Source organism: Herpailurus yagouaroundi, unplaced genomic scaffold, assembly GCF_014898765.1.
Source record: "Herpailurus yagouaroundi ecotype Mexico unplaced genomic scaffold, PumYag 159, whole genome shotgun sequence".
Classification (NCBI taxonomy): Eukaryota; Metazoa; Chordata; class Mammalia; order Carnivora; family Felidae; genus Herpailurus; species Herpailurus yagouaroundi.
The window spans coordinates 38,902,576-38,925,778 of record NW_024412400.1 but is presented as its reverse complement, the minus strand read 5'-3'; the positions used below and the strand labels follow the sequence as shown (position 1 = coordinate 38,925,778).

The 23,203-nt window shown below is 36.5% G+C and overlaps 1 protein-coding gene and 1 long non-coding RNA gene across 7 annotated transcripts in view; one reads left to right on the top strand and one right to left on the bottom strand.

The window, feature by feature from the left end:
• The window catches only part of SLC9A9 (solute carrier family 9 member A9), a 711,221-nt gene that overhangs the window by 359,945 nt on the left and 328,073 nt on the right, over positions 1-23,203 (top strand). The window lies entirely within an intron of this gene.
• On the bottom strand, positions 12,956-15,079 carry LOC121033785 (uncharacterized). The gene is made up of 2 exons (XR_005792111.1): positions 15,015-15,079; positions 12,956-13,468 (listed from the first exon to the last, which is right to left on the bottom strand). It is a non-coding gene; the product is annotated as an uncharacterized LOC121033785 (long non-coding RNA).

Below are 23,203 nucleotides of genomic sequence, written 5' to 3'. Positions count from 1 at the left end.
AGACTAGCCAGATGTGTGGGTGATCCATCCTTGAAGTTGACCCTCCAACCCCATTCCAGCTGCCCCAGCTGATATCAGGCGCAGCAGAATTAAACTGAACCTACTGAGTTCTGTGCAATTTGCAAATTTGTGAACAAAATAACTGATTGTTGGCTTAAGCCACTAAGGTATGGGGTGATTTGTTACACAACAATAGATAAACAGAACAAAACCCAAATTAAAACTGCAGTCAGCCTCAGCTTATTCAACTTTATTTCATCCCTTACTTTGTATCATTGTACTATTCTTTAACAAACATCCAGTCTCTTTTCAAGATGAGTAATAACTAAAAAGGAGGCCGTGTTCATTAGAACTACAAAATATTTTTTTTAATTTAAGCCAAAGAAGAGCCCACAATCCCCAAATATATTTACCAAAGAATTACAGAAAAGTTTAGACAAAAGAATTCTCCATTATCATAAAGGCCAGTATAGATTCTCTCTGTATCTATTATATAATTTAAGATTTAAAAAAAGAGACATAAAATAATCAAGGGAGATTAAAAGTGTGCTGGCAGAGCTCAGAAGAAAAGCTGGAGAGATAAATAAAATCACTTAAGAAATAAAAGACACTCTACAAGCAACAAAAATAGAATGAACTTCTCTGAAAACATGTCAAAACCATAAAAAACAGACTTGAAATAACACAAAACAAAGTAGAATAGAACAAAGATGTAGTAATGACTATAAAGAATATGATAGAAATGGATGGCAGACATTTGGGTGTTTTTGAAGAAGAAAACACATGGAAAATATTTTAAAACATGATAAAACAATATTCTCCCGAAATGATATAATATGTGGACTAAAAGACTTAAAGAACTCACTGGATGCCAGTAAAATTTCATTTGGAATCATCAACACCATGAAATAATTTGGCAGAGTTACTGAATTTCAAGTTTAAAGAAAGAATTATGGGGGCATCTAGGCAGAAAATCCAAGTCTCTTATAAGAGCAGAAATAATCAGGTTGGCCTTGGACTTGACCACAGTGACATTCAATTTCAGAAGATGGAAAAGCAGCACATTTTCACTTATGAGGGAAAGAATGTGAAACCCAAGCCAAATTATCCTTCCAATATAAAGGCAACAGATTGGATGTTTTTATAAATAGTATGGGGCAATGGGCTATTCCTTTGGGAGAAAAAGTTAAATGCCTAATTCACATCATTCCTAAAAAGAAATTGTATATGGATTTTGGAGTTAAATGTTAGGAAAAAAACATGAAAATATTAGGAGCAATTTCTATAGTTTTGGATGTCAATGATCTTCCTAAAGCCAAAATCAAGAGTAATACACTCAACCAACTGAGCCACCCAGGCACCTCAGATGATTAGAGTTTTAAATACAGAGAACTACAGATAGGTGTGAAAAAGAAAATACAGTAGAAAATTTGATAAAATATGAAAAAATAATTTACAGATCTCTGTGTGTATATACATATGCAAAATATATAGCCAAGTAAAATGGTGTTTATTTATAAATAAGAAAATGCAAATTAAAATGAGATATTTTTCATCCATCCAATTAGCAAGATTTAAAGAGTTTATGTTCAGATCAGTGTTGGCAAGAATGAAGAAAATCAAGCATTCTTACACACTTTTTGTCACTATCACCTAAAATTTTAAATATACCCAGAAAAACTACTTCTAGTAATACACCTCAATAAACAATTGTTTATGCAGAGAAAGATACCTAGACAGTGCATCAGTAGAATGACAAAAATGTAAACAGCCAAAATGCCTATTGATAGGGAAGAGATTAAATGTATTATACTATATACAAACTAGGGAAAACTTTGGAGCCTTTAAAAAGTAGAAGACATAGAAAAATCTGTAAGACAACTTAATTTACAAAATAATGTATCTGGGCCTGTCTGTGTGGCTCAGTTGGTTGAGCTTCTGACTTCAGCTCAGGTCATGATCTCAGGGTTCATGGGTTTGAGCACTGCTTGGGGCTCTGTGCTGACAGCTCAGAGCCTGGAGCCTGCTTCAGATTCTGTGTCTCCCTCTCTCTCTCTGCCCCTCCCCCACTCACCTCTGTCTCTCTCTTTCTCTCTCTCTTTCTCTATCTCAAAAAATAAATATTGAAAATCAAAATAATGTTTCTGAAAAATACATATTATATACTAGCATTTATGCAAAAAATAACATTTGTATATAATTGCATGTAAGGGAATGTCTTTTGCATTTTACTCTATATATTTTTGCATTGCCTTAATCTTTAATGCAGAGAGTATATTTTTGTTTTACTTCTGTAATAAAAATAATTTAAGTAATAAAGACCTTTTTAATAGAAATAAAAGTATCTCCTCTGCTTACCCAATAGAGATTTTAAGTTGTGTTTACCACTAGATTTCTGAGCACCTACCACTGGCATAATAGCTGTCCTTCTTTTGTTAGTAGGTCTCTGTCTAATGAGTGAATGAATAGGTATGCAGTGAGGATCCATTGGGAGGATGTTCATAAAAGGCATATATAATCACAGGTATTTGTGTCACAGCAAAGCCTGATTTTAAATTATGAGAGTAAACCTTAAATTATGAGACAGACCTTAGTGTGTGTCTCTGATGCCAGAGCAATTCATTGAAAATTGAAATCTTTGTCCAACCAACCAGCCACTTGACTGATCATTAGAGACTTGGTCTACTGTTTCAGAACAGAATAGGCCCAGCCAGACCTGATAGAGCCCTAATACTGAGAGTTGTGTCCAGGTTTGTGGAAGAGGTGTACCAGGTTCCCAAACCATGGGGACAACTTATCAAACCAGCTAAATATAAGATATGTTATCCAATGTTTGGACTTCCAAAAATAAAAATGAAATTTTCCTCCACCTTCAAATCAAACCCTCTATATTCCATTTAGATTTTTTATTTGAAGTTCCAAATTCCTAACCATATAATAATTTTTAAGAAGTATTAGATTTATGCACCATGTATTTGACTCAGGAAAATATATTTACAAAATTCACAAGTTATCGCTGGAGGAAGAGAGGTGGGGGAGATCTAACTACTTTGGGGACAGGACAGGTAATGTGAATTTGTGATAGACCAGGATATAAGACAACAAGAAATGGAGGGACCAGTGGCTAAGTGGAGGGTGCCCTCCAAAAGTGCTTAATTTTAAACAATGTGATGGCCAAACATAACTGAAGGCAGTTGGTTTGAGACACCAGGTTTAATTGCCATAGACCAACTATTCCATTAGAATCTTATCATTACCACCCCCGTCTGAGGCCACCCTCATTTCCACCTTTACTCTTTTGTGTTTATTGTTTTATCAGTCAGGACTTCTTTCCCAAGACTTCTGTCTCTGAATGGTAATCATTTTGCAGAATGGAGATCACATCCTACCTTTCCAATAAACATTCTCAGGAATCTTCCAACCGTAGATTCCCTTCCCTGAACCCCAGGTAAAGCTTTATTTGAAACCATGGATTCTCAGAGTGAGGCAGGCATTAAAACTCAATCAGGAGCACCTGGGTGGCTCAATCTGATAAGACCCAACTCTTGGTTTCAGCTTGGGTCAAGATTTCATGGTTTTGTGAGATCGAGCCCTGCATCAGGTTCCATGCTGACAGTGCAGAGCCTGCTTGGAATTCTCTTTCCCTCTCTCTCTGCCCATCCCTGACCATGCTGTCACTATCTCTCTCAAAATAAAGAAATAAACTTTAAAAAAAACTAAAGATCAATCAATTCAGTAGCAGTAGAACTAACTGCCTTCCAGCATGACCAGCAGGAAGTCAATCCACCCAGATGTGGTGATCTGTTGGGAAATCAGGACAACTCTGAGGAACAGTGAGTTCTTACTTCTACTTATCTCTTACCTGATTCCCTATATCTTTAAGCCCATGGTCCTGGTCTAATCTCTAGGAATCATACAGTACACAGCAGACTGGTTTTGTTGGACTTCCCCAGTGTTGACTGGCAAGGGTTTGTGTGTGTGTGTGTGTGTGTGTGTGTGTGTGTGTGTGTGTGTGTGTGGTTTTTTTTTTTTTTTTAGAAAAATCTGAATTTATTGCCCAGATTTAAAAATCAAGAGAGGAACAGAAAAACCTAGACTTCTGGTTTCTTTTGAAAAAGCTGTAAGATGTGCTAATATCAGGGAACATAGATAACATCTCCCCAGGCAACAATTAGCTAGCATTAAGATGGCTGCCCCTCCCCTTTAACCCAGACATGACACTTGCAGTTAGTCATAGTTCCTAACACTCCATATTGCCTCTAAACTGAGCGCAGGGATCACTGATCATGGGTTACTGAATTTGCACAGTAGCCATTTATAGGAGAATTAAGAAGAAAAGCATTATTTCTTGCACTTATGTCTCTATCAGAGGAGGAAAAGTAGAAGAGTAAGGCTGTTCTCACTCACATTGCCTGACCAACCTCTGTGGAAATTTGCCACCCTTAGTATTGAGGAAGAGCACTCTTCATTTATATGTTAGAAAAAATAAAGCCATTTATATATCAGAAAAAAAATGAAACTATCAGATGGAATTTGTTTTCTCCTCTGCAAATCCCTACTTCTGTTCATATAAGACCTAGTTCTGATTCCATTCGTCATCCTAGTTTCTCTCCTGTGAATGAGTTTACTTCTATGTTTTCAAAAGTGCATTAGAATTTTTGACCCAAATGTGGAGATTAGTTTTAATCCCTACCAAATTTTGTTAGGATTTATGCAAGGCACTTGGCCTCTCATCAGAAACTTGGGACTAATATGGAGAACTTAGATGTAAGCAAAATTAAATAATTGGGTATTGATTTGAGTAGCAATAAAAGTCAATATTTCTAGTAGCTTGGCAAAGAGGCCTATTTATGAGCTTATTTTGTTTAATACTTTTATTAATGACTGAGATCTAGGGACAGATTGCAGGCTTGTCAGATTTGCAATTGATAGGAATCAGAGAGGTATAACTAATACACTGAATAAAATATTCAGAATCTAGCAACAGGCTGTAGAAATAGACTACCACATGTAGTTAAGGTTAGTTTGATACCACTAGACTCTGAATTATTAATTATCATATCATAATCATCCTATCAGATTTTGTTTTAGGCTATTAACTGATGAATAACCTAGGTAAGAGCATTTCCAAAGAAATATACTTAAAGCAAAGTCTGTATTCAGAAAATACATTGGAATGTGAATTTATTTTTAAAATGTGTTCCAACGACCAAATTAAAAATTGAGCTGTAAATCAGAATTTCATTGTTTCCTCTAAGATTTTCATATAATGAACTCAACTCATGGCCTGAAAGCTGATCTCAGATCATTTGTCCCCATGAGCTGTGTTATAATTAATACAATGAATGTTATCTGAAAATTTTCATGGTAATTATCAAGATAGAATTTATCTTAACTTCTGTGATAACAGGAATGCTCTATGCTCTTATCCATAAGAATAACTACCTTTCCCTAAATTAACTGATGTTCAGAGCAAAAAGACAATTCCCTGGAGAATAAGGTATTTGTGGTTATCCAGGACCTTTATGAAGATGGCTACATTTCTAGAATTTATTCTTTTTTTGTTGTTCCTTTCTCACATACAAAGCATCTCTGCTATTCTTCAGGCACCCTGGATCAATTAAGTGGTTGTTTTGTGTTGTTTTGTGCATTTTGCCTTTTCTCCCCACTTGAATTGATTGGTTTAGGGAGTTATTTACATGAGTCTGATATCTTCCTAAAGAGTTTATTTTAGTTCTCATTGACTGTGAGACATCTTATTGATGAGTAACCCAAAGACAGTTATTATAAAGAATAACAAAAGTTGTTTATCAATTTCTTTTTTTTTCTTTTTTTCCCCTGGCCAAGTTGAAGGTAAAAGGTGGTTTAATTTAATAAAAATACATGGTTTTGTTTTTTCAGGAGCCACATATTAGCAGCTAAGGGAATAACAATGACATAGTTGGATTATCTTTCCTCCCCTTGTGAAATATGATTTTTCTGTTGCTGTGTCCTAGCATCCTCAGCTGGTTCCTCAGACTTACAGGTCTATGAAGGTAGAGAATGCTTCTGTCCTGTTCGCCATTGTATTCTCAGTGCCTGGTGCCTGGCTTATAATAGACACTGTGTGAATATTTGTTGAATGAATGAACATCTTAGGGCCTTTGCACATGTTATTATTTTTGTCTGGAATTCTTTACCTCCACCTCCACCTGCAACAACATCCCAGCATGCCTTCTTCCTTTCCTGGCTGGCTCCCTCTCATCTGGCCAATCTCAACTTAAACAGAGTATCTGAAGTGAGCTTTGCCTGACTATCCTAGTTAGTATATCTCTCACCTTCCCCCCATAATACACACACACACACACACACACACACACACACACACACACACACACAGAGTTATCTTCTATACTGGTATACTGGTAGGGTAGCCAGATTTAGCAAATAAAAATGTAGGATACCCAGTTAAATCTGAGCGTTAGATCAATAAGAATATTTAACTTGAAAGAATATTTCAGTTTAATACTGGCAATTCTTAATATTATACCCCCACTTATCATACTTTGCAATTATATATCCACTTATTTACTCATTCATTGTCTATTATCTTTTACTATTATGTAAACTCCATAGGGACAGGGACCATGTATGTTTTCCTCATCAACACATTGTCACCATTCAGCACAGTTCCTTGCACTAGTAGATGCTAAATATATATGTATTGAGTAGTTTCAAGATCAGATGAGCTACCATGCTTGATTAATGATTGTCCATTAATTGATGAGGAGAGTGGACAGATCATTTATTTCTTAGTGTTTTCCCCCGTGTAGTAACTGATTGCAGTCAGTTACATGTAAAGAATATTGCCTTTTCCTTTTATGATATCTCTAAAAAAGTGACCTATTTACATGCAGATGATCCAGAGGAAAACAGAAATAGTCATGAATTTACTCAAAAGATATTTAGTTAGTAAAATATTTATAGTGAATCTCCTGTGGTGGTGCTATTTGTGTCTGTTTTAACTTGTTTGGCAAAAGAAATACATTTAACTGAGCTTTATTTATTTATTTATTTATTGCACAGAAGAAATTTTTAATATAATAATCTTGGGGAAAATAATAAAATAGTTTGACGATGACATTTCAACAACATATTTGAACATAGTCTCTGGGCCTGATTAATGCCATCTGTAAAATTAGTGTTGACTAAATGCCTCCTATTTTATGTCATGTAACTGTTACCTCCAAAGTATAGTTCAGAAAATAATTTCACTGTTCAGAAAATGATTGGACTAACAGAAATAATCAATTTAAGTGACTCAAATAGCTCTCTACAGTTCATCTCACTAACAATGAGTATTAAAGAGTGAATTATTATGGTATTCTCTCTATCCTTTTATCATTTCAACCTTCCATCCTCATCCATCTTTTTAGGGAAACATCTTCTTCCTAGTTTCTCACATTGTGAACAAGAGCATGCTACTTCTAAGGTATCATAAACAGTGAGAAAATAGTGTTTTCCTGAGAAAGCAATGTGTAGAAGTGATTAACCTATATTATGAGGGAGTCCCAGGGTAGAATACAGACTACATTAAATAAAATAAATAAAATATATTAAATACAAATACATTAAATAAATAATGGCCTGCTCTCCTGATAGCTCAGTTTAACTGTAGGGGTAAATGTTCTTCACCTGAGCTTGTGCATTATCACTTTCAACTAATTTCTTTTTAAATTTGAATATCTATTGAGTGTTTACTATGTTATGTACTAAGTGATTTACATACACCATTACATTTAATTCCACCAACAATACTATTTAATAGACAATTCTTATCCCCATTTAATAGATAAGAAAACTAATGCTCAGAAAGATATGCTAGCCCAAGACTCTTCAACTAGAAAGTGGCAGTACTTACTAAAAGAGCCACTGCTCAGATATTTGGTAAATTTGAAGTGAGATGGATAGAATAAATGTCTAAAGAAAGAGACCTTACAAGAGAAGGATCCCTGTGCAAATGAACCAAAGGATTATGTCATGACTTCCAGATTCTAGACCCAGGAACCACTGAGAAGAAGGGTTTCACAGCTATGGCAGGGGGTTCAGTGGGATGAGCATAAGGTGGCCCAAAGACTTCCTGGGTTGAAGCCCCACCACTGCCCCTCCCTAATGATCCTAGACAAGTTACTTGACTTATTTGGCCTGCATTGCTGTCATCCACAAAATATAGGTGCAACTTTTGTGAAAACTTAATGAGATGGGCTCCTTGTTAACAGTGAAATACCATGAAAATGCTATTTATTATTTGGCTTCTTCTATTAATGGGACCAGAGGTTGCTGAGATACTGGGAAAGAGAAGATCATTCTTAGAAGTGTTTCACCTCAGTTCTTCCCCAAGCCTCTGGCCATGGGTGTAGCCCCTGGAGTCAGCTGGAGGGTGGTAGAGATTAAGGAGAAGTAGTTTATCCTCTTACCCAAAGCTATTGTCCTGGTAAAATAAGGATTTGTATGCCTTTCCTCAGGATTGACACAGCATGACACCACGAGATGAATTTTTATCTGGGGCAATGCAAAATATTGTATACATGCATTACACTAAATAAAAGATTCTGTAAAAGTTTTAATATTTGAATACTGTGCATGGAAAATGTGTGTGCATTATGTATAAAATGCAAATTTTTGCTAATTTGAAAATCCCGTTTTCATCAGACCAAGCATAATGGTTCTGGTTTGCTTCAAGTAAGCTTCCTTTCCAAATATTAGTTACTGTTTGGAAATGTGTTTTCTTTCTTTTTTCTTCATACACAAACAAAATTACTCTCCTGAGAGCATTTATCACAAGTTCTCTCAAATACTGAGTATTGTCTGAGACTTTGCTTCAGAAACCATAATCTTTACAGTGACAACATTTTCTAGGTTTCCTTTTTAATTTCCTTACTTTTCCTCTTGTCTTTCAGTTACTCCTTGTGGGCATTCTTCAACATCTCTCTATAATATTAATAAAATATAGGGCTTAGAAAATTGCCTCAACAACTCTGATGAATGAACTAGATAGAGGTTTGTGGGTTGTTGAAGAAAAATCCTTTCCCTCCTGTAAAGATTCTTTTCACTGTTACGATGGACTTCATCGGAGAAGCTATCATACTTTTCAAAATGTAGGGTAGTGTGGTATGAGTCCCTTTGAAAACTGCCATTTCTCTTTTCGTCAGAGAAATGGCCTAAAACCTCCATGTCTTTCATTCTCCATTTAAAGAACATTAGTCCAAAATCTCTAGGAAATTCGATTTGTTTTTTTTTTCTGTCACATAATTGTTTTGAGATTATCTTTCCATATATAAGTGATAATAGCATTTCAGTTCTTATAGTGATACTCCTTACTATTATATGGGAATAGATCTTTATTGGAAGGCTCATAAGGGTCTTTCCAGCAGACAAGAAGTGATTCAGGGAGGCTGTTAAGATGGGTATGTCTCCTGTTACAGTGCCAGGTTGGTCCTGAGGCAGCCTCTCTCCCACCATCAGAAACACCAATATGGAGACAGATTTATGAAAGAGTGGGAGGATGCATGTGGATTCAGTACTGTCTTTGAGCCCTTGTGAGCTTTATATATCGATATACCAGACCTTCCAAATCCAGGATGCACATTGGACCCCAAGGCTCTCAACAAAGTTATTTCTCCCTACAATCACCCTGATGTTCTGCCTCTACCTATTATGCAAGGCCATGGCCATTGACCTCATGCTTTTTATAGTCTCTTCCAGAGCTTCTCTGCCCCACTTCAACATTTATCATTCCTAAAGTTGCATAAGCTGTCTTCATACAGATTGATCAGTAGGCCACACAAAGTAGGCCCTACATCTTCCTGACTTTAAGACTCTGTTGGAAATATCCAAGTGGTTCAGGAAATAGTATTTAATGTTTTTCCCCCCACACCATTCCAGCAAGAACAAAAGTAGCTAGCTTTTGTCAATCTAATATCTACTACTTGTATTTCAGTCCTAGTTGTGCTCTTGGCTGCCATGCAAATATTCCTATTCATTTATTCATTTATTCTTTACCTTCCCTCTGACACTAAGTTAAGTCCTTCCTCCATCTTTTCCTAGACTTCTTAAACGCCTCTAAACTCCTCACTGTCTTGGATCTATTAGTCCATTTCTCCTGCTTCTATCAGAGTCTTGTTCTTTAAAAGCCCAATCTTGTGAGATCACTGAGCTATTTCAAACCCTTCAGTGATTCCCTGACACATCAGGATCAAGTCCAAACTCTACAACAAAGCATTCCTAGATCTTCATTAAATCACCCCTACCTTTATCTCTAGCTTCTTCTGGACTTTGTCAACTTAGATTGCTAAGGGCTGAGGTAGACAGATGAGTGAGGTAGGCTGGGAGTAAAAGGACAATGGGAAAATGGGGAGCTCAGGCCATTTGAATGGAGCTGCTCCTACTCAGCTCTAATTCTTGTCATGCAGACAAGTAGGTCCAGAATTGTTAGCATTTCTGATTTTTCAAGAGAAGCAAGGAATCTGGATTTTTATGTGAAATTTCTTAATTTTTAAATGTTGACAGCATTTCATGTTTTCTTTTAAATAAACAAAAGGACAGTGTTCAGACCAAATAAAACATGGCAATCAGATGAAGCCCATGGGCCATCAGGATATAATCTGCCACTCTGCTTCCATGTACTGTAATCCAAGGTTCTGCAATTTTTTCCTATAAATCATCAGATGATAAATATTTTAGGTTTTACAAGCCCATATGGTCTCTGCAGCAACTATTTAACTCTGTCATTGTAGTACAAAAGTAGCCAAACACACCATGTAAACAAATGAACATATCTGTCTTCCAATAAAACTTTATTTAAAAACAATAGTAGGCTGGATTAGATAGGCTGTCTGTAGTTTGTTGACTACTACCTAATAAATGAAGCTATCTGATATTTCTCTACAGACTCCATGTGATGATAGATTACATTTCTTTGCCTGAAATGGAATGCCATTTCCTCCTTCATCTGCCAGGCTGGCTCCCAGGGGTCCATTAAGACTGAACTCAAGAACACCTATCTTGGAAACTATGCTGGATTATTTCTAAATCCCAACTACATTAGAGGTCTTCTGGGTTCCCATTTTACTTTGAACATTTTTTCTACCATACTTGACTTTCTCTGTTGTCTTATTTCTTTGTCTAAGGAGACCATGATCATCTTTTAAGCAAGCATTTGTCTAATATCTGATTTATTGTACAAAAAGGAGGGATTGAGGGGCACCTGGGTGGCTCAGTCGATTAAGCTTCTGACTCTTGATTTTGGCTCAGGTCATGATACCATGTTCATAGGATCAAGCCCCACATTGGGTTCTGAGCTGAGCATGGAGCCTGCTTGGGACTCTCTCTCTCTCACTCTCCCTTTGCCCCTCCCCAGCTTGTGCTTTATCTCTCAAAATAAATAAATAAACTTAAAAAAAAGTAGTAATTTATGTAATAGATAAGAAAAAGCTAGACATCTACTTTAACAATGTCAAACAAAGAGATTTATTTTCTTTATCCATATTTAGGAGAGGCTTCCTAGGAAATGTTACAAAGTGTTCTTAGGAGCAGAAGCAAGGAGGAATTGTCAGCCTCCTGAGCCATGAGTTAGGAAAACTGAGGTCTTTGCTTAGCTCTGCCAGTGACCAGGACTTGTCAAAGTCAACTCTAAAACCTCATGGACTTCAATTATTTATATCTGTAAAGTCAGCTTGACATCATGATCCATAAATGTCCCTTCTATCTCTAAAATTCTCTGGGAAATTTTCTCAGCACTTTTACAGAATAGAATGAATATAACTTAACCCTATGTAATAACATAATCCAGTAATAACTTCAGAAATTATTCGGGGACATACAGAATTATTTTTCTCTTCATCAAATTTCCCCAGATTATTCATTTGGTGGGGGGCAGGAGTTTTTTGTTGTTGTTATTTTCTGTTGTTGTTTGTTTGTTTTTGTTTTTGAGAGAGAGAGAGACAGAGAGAGGCAGAGAGAGACAGAGAGCAAGGAGAGCAGGGGAGGGGCAAAGAAAGAGGGAGAGAGAATGTTAAGCAGGCTCCACGGTCAGTGCAGAGTCTGACGCAAGGTTTGATCTCATGATCCTGAGATCATGATCTGAGCCACAATCAAGAGTTGGTCACTTAACTGACTGAGCAACCCAGTCTTCCCGAAATGTGTTTTTTTTTAATAGTTTTCTATTCTCCTAAATTTTCAATTCTAAGTTTTTGCACTCTAGAAGTCTCTCAGCTCTTTCAATTTTGCCATTTCTAATATGTTTTACATTATAAAACCAGGTAATCAATTTCTCTAAACTTCTTAGATTTCTATAGAAGGTAAGGGTTGATGGAGGCAGAATACTGTACTGAAAAGAAAACAAACTTTAGTCAGATAAAGATTCAATTTCTACTTCTGTCAAGTACAATGTGCACCCTTGGGAAAGGTACCTAATAGCTCTGAGTACCTGTTTTCCTCATCTATACAATGGGGATATTTATACATACCTCATGCAGTTGTTGTAAAGGTCAACAATCATAAATTGTTTACAGCACCTAATACATAAAAACGCAGCAAATGATGCCTGCTACATTTATTTTATTATTGGTTCTGAATGGTATCCTATGATAATTTTAATACATGGACTTAAGCTTTCATAGCTTTTTTTTAAATTTCAAATTCCTGGGTTCATAGCTGTTCTTTGAAAAACTGAGATTGCTATATAGTCAGATAGTATCTGTGAGAACACCAAGTGCCCCAACTGACATGTAAAAGGATCCCATAAATGTGGAATCTGAATTGATAGTTCTACCACTCATCGCAGGAGTGGCAAGTTTCCAATGTCCTAACTACGGTTTATATCTTTTTCATTCTAATAAAGAGACAGAAAAACTTAAATCGCCCTGGATCCCTATTGAATGCCATGTGAGCAAAGACATGATCCAATTATAGCACATTCAGAGAGCAATTTCTCCTCATTTTATTAGGCAATCAGTAAGATGTACTCTATTGTCTGTTGGAGGACTATGAATTAAAGTGCCTGGAATCGGAAGAGAGCTCTGTACAGTCTATTTTCTCCCAGGCTGGAAGTATCTCTGAATATGCTTTGTGGCTCATTAGAAAAGAGAGGCAGAAATGATTGAGAGCCAGAAAGACTGATCAAAGAACTAAATATACAGCTTACCAAACGATGCGTAGCAAGGGTGAGAGGGGAAAATGGGATCAGAAATTGATACAGGCATACCACAAATGAGTAAAGGAACTTGTTTAGAGAGCTAACCAGAAGCAGGACCATGAAACTGAGCCCAGGAAACACTAATCTTAACTCTCAGAGATGGTGTACTCATCACATGGCTTGTTGAAGACTCCCATAGGAAACAAAGGAAGAACCCAGACTCATTCAAGCAACTGATTGTTGCTCTGGAGCAGGTGGGCAACTGAAAACACACACACAGGTACTGCTCAGAACCTGTAGGAAAGGAAATATAAAATTTTAATAGGGGAGAGATATACTATATTCTTGCATAGGCAAGCTCAATACTAAAAATGCTACTTCTCCACAAATAAATTTTAAAATGTAATGCAATTATCCAAAATAATAGGACCACTGTTTTTCTAAAATTGGACAAAATTATTAACATTTCATATGGAAGAATAAGAGAGTTACAATAATGTCTAAAGCAATTCTGAAAAAAAAGAATAATAGAATGATACAATTACTATAATTATTGCAGGGTGGCAGCAGTACAGGAATAGACAGGTCAAATGAATAAAATAGAACACCCAGAAATAAATAGCTGTGTGTCAGTGGGCATGCATGCATGTGTGTTATATGTTTACACTAGCATCACAGTTTAGTGAAAAACGAGAAAGGAGATGAAGTGGGGCCAGTTAGCTGGCCAATTAGAAAAAGACAAAATAGAAAGTATGTTTTAACTCCACCATCATGACTTATGTGAAAACAAATACCAGATGATATTTTTAAATGTAAAAAATTCGTAAATCACCAAAAAAATTAGGGTTACTACTACTACTTAATACTACCTGGTAGCACTTAATAAATATTTGTGAAAGATTTAGTGGTCATTAGATGTGATCAAAAAAAGAAAAAAAAAAGATTTAACTGCAAAATTTGAGAAGTTTTGATATATATTCTGAAAACTGGTTGCCAGGGCTTCAAACATATTAGAATTACAGAACATTGCACAAATTCTACATGATTCTATAGTTAATTTTCTTTTCAGTATGGTCGATACCTGCCAGAAAATTAATCATTTTCTATTGATACTTGGAATTCCTTTTCTACACTTTTCAACTCTAAGATGGTTTTTGAAAAGAAAAAGCGACCAAATATACCTCAGACCCCCTGAGTTAGACATTAATCATGTGACTCTCAACTACAGCACAGCATACAGGAGGAAGGTAATTGATCACAGTAAAAGCAGCTTGCCATAAGAAAATGTTTTGTATCTTTTCAGTAGTTCCTGGAGTCAAGGAATCATACTGAGAAGAGAATACAAGCAGTATATTATTGGGAGACTATTGCAATCAGCACAACTGTTTCCAAATTGTTTGTCACATATTTCAGCCCCTGCTGTTTTCTTTCTGGTTTGTTTTTTTTTCCCTACATTAGGAGGGAAAATCCATATTGCTCTGATTTAGCTTTCTTAAAGTGCTTCGGGTTTCTAAGGCAGTTCTTTAAGTAAGTTGCTATTGAGGTAATTCCTTTTGTTTATGTGTAATATGCAAATTGAAATAACAGTACTCCCCTCTATGGGGCAGGCTGGAACATTTCAGTGAGAGGTGTCATAGAGTTTGCCCTCAGGGATGTATGAAAACGTAACTTGGTACAAATCAGCTGGGACTTCCCATGCGTGTCATTTCAAATCAGCTCAGACTTGTAGGTATTTTTGTCTGTTTGGCTACAAACAAACGGATACTATGAAATAGAGGTTTGATAAATACACAGTTCTGTTGGGGAACCTTGAAATCACCTCAAAGAAGCAATTATTTACCTCTGCTTTCAACTGGGCATCCATGTTGGCAGTCTGGCATCCTGACTCAGGTTCTTCTTGCAAACCTGTCAGAGCACAAGGGCACCACCCTGAAGGTCGATTATGACTGGAAGTGAAGTCACCTCCTTGCTTACTCACAAAATATTATCCCATGAGTGACGGGGATTGTCTGAAGGCAATAGGATCACACAGAGCATGGTTCTACTTTGAAGACAATATCCCATTTAAATGGGCTGCATGTGTACAATTTCATGTGTATTCAGGATTTGAGACTCTGAAACAGGCTGAAAGTACAAAGTTTAACTGCTGTTCTGTCATGTATAGTGATATCTACTTCTCTGCAAGCTTGATGCTACCAACGACAGTTACTGCCTACATGGAGACAAGGCCAGTGCAACTCTGAAGTGACCCACCCCCTGTGGGGCAAGCTGGGATGCTGTCTTGGAGAAAGGCCAGCACTGTCTTTTGGATGCTTCTAACATTAATGATTGACCCAAACTTTCAACTTAAAAGTATCCCCTGCTTTGATCTCTAATTGCTTCACATTGACCTCTACAATATCATTGTCCTTGACCTCTTGACTTTCCATTGAAGATCCATTCTAAGTTAATTTGCTGTGTGATTTTTCACTCATGCTCTCGGGCCGTAGAATAGTTCTTAGTTACCTTACAGGAAAGAATATAATTTAAAACAACTTTGGAGACCAATTGGCTGCAAAGTGATCCCTCAAAATTTTTTCCATTTTTTTCATGCATCATTTTGGTTTTTGAAGTGCCACAGATCAGGTTTATACTACTTTGTTTTCTTTCTTATCTCTTTTTTGTTTGTTTTTTGCTGTTTCCTCCACCCACTCACATCTCTGTCTCCAGAATACAAGGGAAACTAAATGTTCAAAAAATGTATTCATTTGAAAAAACCTAAATAATCAACATTTGGAGCTATGCCTGCTATAATTGTTTGGAAAAGTTTTTAACAGATTGAGAGTAAAAATTGGTTAAAAATGATTGTTTCCCTTCACTGTGTCATGATTTGATAACTTTTCATATAAAGGATATGAAGTGGTATAAAAGGAGCACACAGAACAAACCTAATAGCTGAAGAGACATACTTAACTAAGTAACTTAACTAAGGACTAACGTAAACTTTATAAATTAAAGAGAAAAGGGGCACCTGGGTGGCTCAGTCAGTTAACCATCCAAGAAGCAATTATTTACCTCTGCTTTCAATTGGGCATTCATGTTGGCAGTCTAACATCTTAACTTCCAGGTTCCTCCTGCAAACCTGTCCAACTCTGTTTCGGCTCAAGTCATGATCTCACAATCATGAAATCGAGCCCTGTATGGGGCTCCACACTGGGCATGGAGTCTGCTTAAGATTGCCTCTCTTCCTCTCCTTCAGCCCCTCCCCACCTCATGCTTGCTCTCTCTCTCTCTCTCTCTCTCTCTCTCTCTCTCTCAAAAGTAAGTTAGTTAATTAATTAAAGAAAAAATCTGAAAACCCAAGTCTGAAAAATTTTAGTATTTGTCTTTTTTGTGTGTTTTTATTGGTTTCCCATCTTTAAATGAAATTAGATACTTCAGAAAAAAGTAACAAATTGTAGGCAAGCAAAAATAAGTACATTAGAACCCCTGCCATAATCCAACCTACTTAAAGACAACCATCATTATATATATACCATTTCTTTGCTTATACATATACATAATATACACATATGTACAGGCATACCTCAGAGATATTGTGCATTTGGTTCCAGACTGTGCAATAAAGCGAATATTGCAATAGAGTGAATATCACAATAAAGTTAAGTCAAATAAATTTTTTTTGGTTTCCCAAAACCAAAGGATATGACCAGTGGGTATAAAAGTTATGTTTATTTATACTATATGGTAGCCTATTAAGTGTACAATAGCATTATGTCTAAAATAATGTACATATCTTAATTTTTTAAAATACTATATTGTTAAAAAATGCTAACCAGCAAGTGAGCTTTCAAGAAGTCATAATGTTTTTGCTGATCAGGGGGTCATGCCTCGAAGTTGATGGCTGCTGACTGATCAGGATGGTTGGTTGCTTGATGGTCGGGTGGCTGTGCAATTTTTTAAGACAACAATGAAGTTTGCTGAAGCAGTTGACTCTTCCTTTCATTAACATTTTGTTTCTAGCACATGATGTGATGCTGCTTGAGAGCATTTTACCCACAGTAGAACTTCTTTCAAAATTGGAGTCAATGCTTTCAAATCCTGCTGCTACTTTATCAAGCAAGTTTATGTAATAATTCACATCCTTGTTGTCATTTCAACAATTGTCATGGCATCTTCACCAGGAGTAGATTTCATCTCAAGAAACTGCTTCTTTGCTCATCCATAGAAGCAATTCCTCATTCATTAAACTTTTATCATGAAATTGTAGCAATTCAGTCACATCTTCAGGCTTCACTTCTAATTCTCGTTCTCTTGCTATTTCCACATCTATATTTATCTCCTCCACTGAAGAAGTCTTGAACCCCTCTGAGTTATCAGTGAGGGTTGGAGTCAACTTCTTCCAAATTCCTGTTAATATTGTATTTTAACCTCTTCCCATGAATCATGAATATTCTTAAAAGCCTCTAGAATGATGACTCTTTGACGTGCCTGGGTGGCTCAGTCAGTTAAGCATCCAACTTCGGCTCAGGTCATGATCTCACAATTTGTGGTCTCAAGCCCCACAAGGGGCTCTGTGCTGACCACTCAGAGCCTGGGGCCTGCTTCAGATTCTGTGTCCCCCTCTCTCTCTGTCCCTCCCCTGCTCACACTCTGTCTCTCAAAAATAAATAAACATTAAAAAATATCTATAGAATGATGAATCCTTTCCAGAAAGTTTTCAACTTACTTTGCCCAAATCCATCAGAGGAATCACACTGTCTGTGGCAGCTATAACCTCATGAAATGTATTTCTTAAATAATAAGACTTGAAAACTGAAATTACTCCTTGATCCATGGGCTGCAAAATGGATGTTGTGTTAGCAGTCATTAAAATAATATTAATCTTCTTTTACATCTCCATCAGAGCTCTTGGGTGACCAGGTGCATTGCCAATGAGCAGTAATATTTTGAAAGGAATCTTTTTTCTGAGCAATAGGTCTCAACAGTGGGCTTAAAATATTCAGTAAGCCATGTTGTAAACAGATGTGCTGTCATCCTGGCTTTGTTGTTGCACTTATAGAACACAGGCAGAGTAGATACAGCATCATTCTTAAGAACCCTAAGATTTTTTGAATGGAAGTGAATATTAGGTTCAAGTCAAAGTTACCAGTTGCATTAACCCTTGACAAGAAGGTAAGCCTGTCTTTTGAAGCTTTGAGGCCAAGCGTTGACTTCTTCTCTCTAGCTATGAAAGCCCTAGATGGCATCTTCCAATTAAGGCTGTTTTGTCTGCATTGAAAATCAGCTGTTTGGGGCGCCTGGGTGGCGCAGTCGGTTAAGCGTCCGACTTCAACCAGGTCATGATCTCACGGTCCGTGAGTTCGAGCCCCGCGTCGGGCTCTGGGCTGATGGCTCAGAGCCTGGAGCCTGTTTCCAATTCTGTGTCTCCCTCTCTCTCTGCCCCTCGCCCATTCATGCTCTGTCTCTCTCTGTCCCAAAAATAAATAAACGTTGAAAAAAAAATTAAAAAAAAAAAGAAAATCAGCTGTTTGGTGTAGCCACCTTCATTAGTTATCTTAGCTAGATCCTCTGCATAGTTTGCTGAAGCTACTACATCATCACTTGTTGCTTCACTTTGTACTTCTATGTGATGGAGATGGCTTCTTTCCTCAAATCTCATGAACGAACCTCTGCTGGCTTCAAACTTTTCTTTTGAAAATAGCATCCTCACTTCTCTCAGTCCTCATAGAATTAAGGAGAGTCAGGGCCTTGCTCTGGATTAGGTTTGGCTTAAGGGAATGTTGTGGCTGGTTTGATCTTCTCTCCAGGCCACTCAAACTTTCTCCATATCAGCAATGAGACTGTTTTGTGCTCTTATCATTCATGTGTTCACTGGAGTAGCTCTTTTAATTTCCTTCAAGAACTTTTCCTTTACATTCACAACTTGGCTAACTATTTGGCACAAGACGCATACCTTTCAGCCTATCTCAGCTTTCAACATGCCTTCTTCACTAAGGTTAATAATTTCTAGCTTTTGATTTAAAGTGAGAGACATGCACTCTTCCTTTCACGTGAACACTTAGAGGCCACTGCAGGGTTATTAATTGTCCTAATTCCAATATGGTTGTGTCTCTGAGAATAGGGAGGCCCAAGGAGAGGGTAAGAAATGGGAAAGGCTAGTTGGTGGAGCAGTCAGAACACACACAATATTTATCGATTAATTTCTCTCTTTTATATGGGTGTGGCTCATGGTACCCCCAAACAATTACAAAAGTAACATCAAAGGCCACTGATCACAGACCACCATAACAAATATAATAATGATGAAAAAGTTTGAATTATTGAAAGAATTACCAAAACGTGACACAAAGACGCAGAGTAAGCAAATGCTATTGGAAAAATGGTGCCAACAGGCTTGCTGGGCACAGGGTTACCACAAACCTTCACTTTGTAAAAAAAAAATATATATATATACAATATTTACAAACCATAATAAAGTAAAACACAATAAAACAAGTATGCCTATACCATATTTGAAATTGTATGATGCCACATGAAGTGTTTGAGAACATTTAACCTATCATCTATTGTTGAATATTAGTTTTATTTTACTGTGTGTATGTGTGTTGGCGATTTTTTACTATTACAAAAAGGTATAATAATAATTAGTGAAAATAGAAATTGAAAATTTAAGAGAGGAAAGTACAGAAAATATTGACAAAAAGATCTAAAAGCTAAACATCAGACTGAGCACCCAAGTTACCTATTCATGAAAAAAATGTTGATAATTATTTTAAGCAATTTATTCTTCTGACTAAATAATGTTATCCAACAAATTTCTTGTGAACTAATTATGATCTACTACCAAGTCCTTTTCTTGGATCCCATTAAAGATTTTGCTTCAAGCATATGGCTCTCGTGAGAAAGAACCACTTTCTGAGCCCCAGGTGTTCTATCCATTTAACATATTTCAGATCTATTTCTTGCCCCTTCAACCTGCTGTTCTTCTACTATCCTTCTAAGTTTCTCCTAAAGGTTTTGATTTACAGGAATACCCAAATCATTGCTTATAAATTGACTCTTACACAATCAATCAGACCTTAGCATAACACAAATTGTTTCTACCTTTATCTCCTTAATCTTTTCACTATTTTCAGATAAATTATACTTCTTTCTTGTTATAGTGAATCCCTTCACTTAGATCCTCATCCCTTTGTGTCAATTTTAAGATTTTATTTCTAAATTAATCTCTGCCTCTATTACGTTGTGTGTTTTCTTCTGTATCATCACCTTTATTTCTTTTCAGATATGCTCCTATTTTCCCCTTGTTAAGCAGTACTTCTGCTTGCCGCTACTGTCTACTTTTACTATTAATGTATTGTTCTTCCATCACCAAAATTAGTGAATGAGTTTTACTACTCTGCTTTCTTATCTCCCCCCTTAAGCCCTGTAAATTGGCTTCCTTCCCATTGACTCAACCAAACCTGCTTCTCCATTTCTTTTATTCTATTCAAAGTGCCCTTTCCAAGAACTCATGCTTTTTTCTTCTCTGAACTATCAAAAACTGTTCAACTACCTGCCTTTGAGTACTCACCCCGTGTCCATCCATTCCCTACACTGCACTAACCTGGCTCTCTAGCTGTCTTTCCCTGGAGCCACTGCTGTTTTGTCTTAACTGCATCTCTCTCCTGATCACTATAGTTAATGAGCCTTAAGAATCTGTCCTCACCTGTGTTTCTCTCTTGGCACTTATGCCCTTCAAGAACTTGTCTATTCTCATAATTTCAAGCCACTCCTTATTTCACCTAGCCCCTATATTTTCATGAATATAGGTTTCCACAAAGAGAACATAAAGATCAGTTCTTTTGAGATACTGGATGGTGAACATGGCTTTATTCTCCTCTCGTGCTTAGAATGATACTTTGGCTATAGAACTTTAGGTTAGAAATCGGGGTACCTCAAAAATTTCAAGACATGCTTCCTTGTCTTCCAGCTTCCAGTGCTACTTTCAAAAGTCCAGTGCTGTATGACTTTCATCCCTTTGTGATTTATTTTTTATATCTCAAGGAATTATTTAAATTTTTTTTCTCTTTATTTTTTTTTTTTTTTTGTTTCAAACAGCACAATAATGTGCCTGGTATAATGTTCTTTTCCATTCGCTGTGCTTCATATTTGATGAGCCCTACAATTTAGAAATTTATATCATGCAGTCAGGGAGATTTTCTCATACCATTTGTCTGATAATTTCATCTACTCTTTTCTCTCTTCTCTTTTTATAGAATCCATTTAATAAGATGTTGAACCCACTACCCTGATCATCTCGTTTTCTCATCTTTTCTACTTTTCAATTCTTCACCTTATATCTATTTAAACATCTTCCCATCTATTAATATAAACATTTTCTAGGTGATTTACTCAAATTTTGTTCCAATTTTGAAATTTTCATTTCAACTCTTGTATTTTTTTTTATTTAGAAAATCCTCTTTTTATTTTTAGATTGTTTCTTAATCTAGACCCCTGTTCTCATTTCATGAATGCAATATCTTCTCTTGCCTCAGAATATTGATAATAGATTTCAGGATATTTTTTTCAGTGCCTTAAATTTGGTCCGCTTTTTACAAATTCTTTTTTTCTGCCTTTTCATTCTGTTCTGTTTTTCCTCACCACTTTAGACAGGCTTAACTGAATACCCATATTTAAGAGAAAGGGGAGAGAGGAGGCCTAAGAAGACACTGGAAATGAGCTACAGGCAAGTTCTGAGCTTGTCAACCAGTGAGCCTCATTGAAAGGTAATTGAGGAAACTGGTGTTTACTCGAGGGCCCCTCCAAATCTAAGTATCTGTGAACCAGTTTCTCTAAATAATTCCTCTAACAGGAGGTATAAGTCAATTGCCAACATCCTGGGAGCCCAGTATGGAAAAGGGTCTGAGGGTTCTTACAGGTCATTATGTGGACTTTTGCTTAACCCACCTCTGTTCAGTTCTTCATGCCACTCTTCCTCCTCTGTGCCTGTTGTCCCCAATCCAGAGCATTCCTGGTTCAGTCTCTGAAGAAAGAAAATCCTCATGAAGTGGGGTATGTGATAATGACAGGCTGCTCAGAGAAAGAGATTGGATATTCTAAACTTAACAAAACACTGTTAAAATTTACCTGGAAACAAAAACATTCAAGAATAACAAGTAAAAATCTGGAAGTCCTGAGTAATGCTGAGGAACGAGCTCTACCAGATACTAAAATGTATTCTGAAACTCAGCCATCAAAGTTTGGTGCTTGTGAGGGAAAAGGCTGGCAGCTTTGTGGAAGATTGAGTCAGAAAAAAATTTCAGATAAACACGTGGGTATTTTGAATATGATAAAAGTGGACTTTTAGATCTTGTAGGGAAAAGATGAATTATAACAGGATATTCATTGCAATGTTGTTTATGAAAGCAAAAAAATTAAAAACAACCTAAGTGTTCACCAATATGGAACTTATTTAATAAACATGATAACTTCTATGCAACATTTGCAACTGTTCAAAAGAATGAAATAATTCTGTGTGGCTGCTTTGGAAGACATCTAATACATGACTTAAGAAGTAATTTGCTGAATAATGTTTATATTATCTCATATTTGTTCTGGGAAAGAGAGGATATCTGTTTGCTAATCTATGCATAAAAAAGGTCTAGAAGCATAAGAAATATTAATAGTACTCCTGGGAGTGGGAATTGGGGACTGGGAAGGGGGAGAAAGACTCTTGCATTTCATTTTATGCCCTCTTTACTCTTTGATTTTTTTTTTCATTTTTTCCCATGAGAATACATATCTCATATAGCTAAACTTTTGTTAAAAATTAATAACTACAACATTGCTAGCTTGCTGTCCAAATACTAGATTGTGAAATAGTTTTTAAATGTAATTGAAAAAATATTGATTCTGGGCTGGCCTCCCCCATAGCAAATTGGCCCATGAGCTGGGATTTATTTCTTCAGGCTTGTCATCATACCATATCTTTGCCCTCACCAACTCCAACTGCCTATCATCATGTTTTCCTGCTTGCTTGCTTTAGAGCCAGTCATCTAAAGTTCT